Here is a 4,731-nt window from a genome sequence, read left to right as displayed (position 1 = left end):
CAAATAGTATCAATATTATACAGTAAATGTGGAAAGGCAACATTTATTATCTGTGACATCACAAAATTAAATAATTATATAGAAATAAATGTTACAGAAAAATTAGCTTCACTTTACAAGGGTATTTTTATGGCACTACTATTATATTTCAGTTTTTTCAAAAAATAAAATCACAAAAGAAACCAATGTAAATGAGGGGAGTAGGGAAGCACCACTCCCCTTATATGCACACGTGCAGCTCTGTTTTTCTATGACATTCTTTATCCTCGGTGAAAATAGTGAGACTAGTTTTGTAAAGTCAAGAAAAAATAGAGCAACTGTACATATTCAGCATATGGGAAGGTCAGGAATGTGTCATTTCAAGAATATCAAAATTCACAAAATCCAATTTGAATGATGCTCTGTCACACAGTTATTAAGGGAATCTGAGCTACGTTCTTGTGCTTTTAGGCCATTTGAGATTGCAGGATTCCACGAAATTGGAGGTTACAGCTTTCTTGTAATTTGAAAACCATAAACCAAACTAGGCAAGTTCCCATGATGCCAGATCACATGATATATTCTCACATGTGGCAAATATATATATATATCCTCTACACACATATTACATACATATTCAATCACCTACTTTGTCAGCACTCCCCTTTTCCACTTCCCACCAAACACCCACCAGTAAGTGACACTGTGTAAGCCCTTGCCTGTTTCCAATAGAAAGTTGACTCTAACTTTTACCCTTTACCTGTAGGCTTGAATTCTATCTCTAATCATAGCTTATTGTTTTGTTTTGTTTTTATTTATTTTCCAGTTAAAAATCCTAATAAGAAATGCAAGTGATGCAACCTTCACGAAGTCCTAACCAAGAATGATCTGAGTTTCTAGACTTAGGGTAACCACTGACAAAATCCCTATATAGAACTCCCTTTAGTCAATGTAGCCTAAACTAAAAATGATAGTAAATAAATGGATATTGATGTTCCCATCCTGAGGAAGGAAAAGCTAAAGTAAATTTTAGCTATGTAGCTAAAGTAAATTTTAGCTATGTAGTTACTGAATACTCTGTGTGTACAAAAGCACAATCTGAGGCGTTCTGAAAGACTAAGAGATGAGCTCTGATGGTGTAGTGGATAAGGCACATGGCTGTTGACCAGAAGGTCAGCAGTTCAAGCCCACCATTTGCTTCATGGAAGGAAGATGGGGCAATCTACTTCCACAAAGAGTTACAGCCTCAGAAACCCAGTTGGGGTTGCTATGAGACAGAATTGACTCAATGGCAGTCAGTTTTGGTTTTTATATCTTCCTCCCAAAAAAATAATTATTTGACTATAATTAGAACAATTAGATCAATATGGACAGTTAAAATAATATAATATGTATTATCTAAGGAGCCCTAGTGGTGTAGTAGATAAGGCTACTAACCAGAAGGCCAATGGTTCAAACTCACCAGCCACTCCATTAAAGAAGATAGGTCAATCTACTTCCATAAACATTTATAGCCTCAGAAACCCAATGGGGGTCACTACGACTTGAAATCAACTTGATGGCAGTGAGAGAGTTGTTTTATTTTTCAAAATTTTTATCGAGAGTTGGGTGAAAGTTTACAGAGAAAATTCATTTTCCATACAGCAGTTCATATACATTTTGTCATGACATTGACTGCAATGCCCCACAATGTAACAGCTCTCTGCTCACTTCCATCTTGTAGTTACCTCTTCACTATATCCTTCCCTCCCATGCACTCTTGCCCCCTGAGCTTTCTCCCTGTGCAAACACTGCTCTTCTGTTCTCCCATGATACGCTCCAAGGAGTGTATCTACCTGATGTAAATGTTCACCCCATATGCCTGTCTATTGTTTGACTGGAAGCCACAGGAATGAGTTCAATTACAGACCTGAAGGGTGGCTAAGAGCCATAGTCTCAGGGCTCTATCAGACCAGGAAACCTCATCTTTTTTTATGATTTTGAGTTTTTTTTCCACACTGTTCTCCCACTCTATCCAGGAACTCCTACTCCGATCCCCCTCTGAGTGGTTGACAATGGTAGCCATGTACCATCTAGTTCTTCTGGTCTTAGGGTCACTTAAGCTGAGGATCACATGGTCTGCCAAACCCTTGGAGTAATTGCTTCCATGTGTCTCTGGTTTTCTTGATTCTTCTTTGCTCTAGATAAGGAGAGCCCCATCGTTGCATCTAGATGGCCGCTTGCAAGCTTTTAAGATCCCACTCGCTACTCACCAAAGTAGGATGTAGAATAATGTTTTTGTGTAGTATGGTATGCCAATTGAGCTTGATGTTCCCTGCAACCACAGTCCAGAGCTCACAGGTCCAACTACTCACTCCCTCCAGGTAGGTGGCTGTGGCCAGGAAGCCACCACAACCTTGCTCCTTGTCAGCTCTACAATACACCTGGATTTCTTACAACACATACAGATACATGCATCTGCTATCCCTTTAAATGGTCATTGGCACACTACCACTTGCCTAGACATATCTGATCATTCAGGTGGTCTACCCATCTACCCACCTGTAGATCAATGTTTGCCATGACAGACAGCACAGTGCTGTACATGCAAAAGGATTCATCTTTTTTTTGTCTATACCTCCCATGTACCTCTCTTTCTGCCTCTTCCTCAGTGCCACCGTGTTGATCACTCACATTTGACACACTTCGCTTCCCTTCACCCAAATCAATAACTGTCTCTACCTATCTAGCAGTGTTCCCTCCCCTCCCATCCCTGGTAACCAATAAAGAAAGTTTCCTTCCATATATAAACATTTCCTTGACTTTTTACAGTAATGAACTAATACAATATTTGTCCTTTTTGATTGACTTATTCACTCAGCATAATGTCCTCCAAGTTCATCCATGATATGCAGTGTTTTGTACATTCTACATTATTCTTTAGTGTTGCATAATATTCCATTGTGTTCACATACCATAATTTGCTTATCCATTCTTCTGTTGATGGGTACCTAGGTTCTTTCCATCATTTTGCTATTGTAAATAGTGCTGTGATGAACATGGGTGTGCATATATCTGTCCTTGTCCTGGCTCTCACTTCTTTAGGATATATGTGTAGTAATGGGATTGCTGGATCAAATGGTATTTCTAATTCCAACTTTTTTTAGGGATTCCCATACTACTTTCCACTGTGGTTGTATCATTTTACAGTCCCACCAGCAGTGTAGGAGGGTCTCAATCTCTCCACATCCTTACCAGCATTTGTTATTTTCTGTCTTGTTGAACTTTGCTATTAGTGCTGGGGCAAGATGATATATCATTGTTGTTTGGATTTGCATCTCTCTAATGGCTCATAGGGAGCTCTGGTAGCGTAGTACCTAAGGCATTTGACTGCTAACCGGAGGATGGCAGTTCAAACCCACCAGCTACTCCTTGGAAGGAAGGTTGGACGATCTACTTCCATAGTGATACCACCTCGGAAACCCAAGGAGGGGTTGCTATGAGTCGGGTATGACTCAGCAGCACATAATAACAACAACAAATGGCTAATGAGCATGAACATTTTTTCATGTGTTTGTTGGCTGCTTGAATATCCTCTTTGATGAAGTGTCTATTCATATCTTCTACCTATTTTTTAATGGATTGATTGTGTTTTTGTTGTTGAGGTGTTGGAGTTTTCTATAAATTTTAGAGATAAGTCCCTTGTCAGATATGTCATTGCCAAATATGTTTTCCCCATCTGTTGGTTCTCTTTTTACTCTTTTGGAGAAGTCTTTTGAAGCACATAAAAATTTAATTTTCAGAAGGTCCCATTCATCTAGTTTATCTTCTGCTGTTTGTGCATTTTCAGTTTTGCTTGACAATCTATTTATGCCATAAATTAGGGCCTCTGAATTTGTCCCTATTTTTTCCTTGAGAAACTTTATAGTTCTAGCCTTTACACTTAAGTCTTTGATCCACGTGGAGTTTGTTTTTATGTATGGTGTGAGGTATGGATCTTGTTTCATTTTTCTGCAAATGGTTATCCAGTTTTCCCAACACCATTTGTTAAACAGACAATCTCTTCCCCATTTAATGGATTTCAGCCCTTTGTCCAAAATTAGCTGACCATAGGTTGATGCATCTATTTCTGGGTTCTCAATTATATTCCACTGGTTTATGTGTCTGTTGTACCAATACCAGACATTTTTGACTACTATGACTTTATAGTAGGTTTTGAGAGTATGAGACTTCCTACATTGTTCTTCTTCAGTAGTGCTTTGTTTATCTGAGGTCTTTTTCCTTGCCTTATAAATTTACTGATTGGTTTTTCCATATCCTTAAAGAATGTTGATGGGATCTGAATTGTGATTGGATTGAATATATAGATTACTTTGGGTACTACTGGCATTTTCACAATGTTCAATTTTCCTATCCTTGAGCATGGTATGTTCTTCCATTTATGTAGATCTCTTATGGTTTCTTGTGGTAGTGATTTGTAGTGTTCTTTGTACAGGTCTTTTGTGTCCCTGGTAAGATTTATTCCCAAGTATTTTGTTTTTGGGGTAGCTATTGTAAATGGTATTGATTTCCTTTTCAGCAATCTCTTTGCTGGTGTAGAGGAATCCAACTGATTTTTGAATGTTGATCTAGTTATCTTGCCACTATGCTAAATCTCTCAATTAATTTCAGTAGATTTTTTGACTGAGTCTCTTGGGTTTTCTATGTATAGGATCATATCATCAGCAAATAGGGATAGTTTAACTTCTTCCTTACCAATTTGGATGCCTTTGA

Source organism: Orycteropus afer, unplaced genomic scaffold (genome assembly GCF_000298275.1).
Source record: "Orycteropus afer afer isolate SDZICR_OR568_19922 unplaced genomic scaffold, OryAfe1.0 scaffold00292, whole genome shotgun sequence".
Classification (NCBI taxonomy): domain Eukaryota; kingdom Metazoa; phylum Chordata; class Mammalia; order Tubulidentata; family Orycteropodidae; genus Orycteropus; species Orycteropus afer.
The sequence above is the reverse complement of the archived record's forward strand: the minus strand, read 5'-3'. Positions refer to the sequence as shown.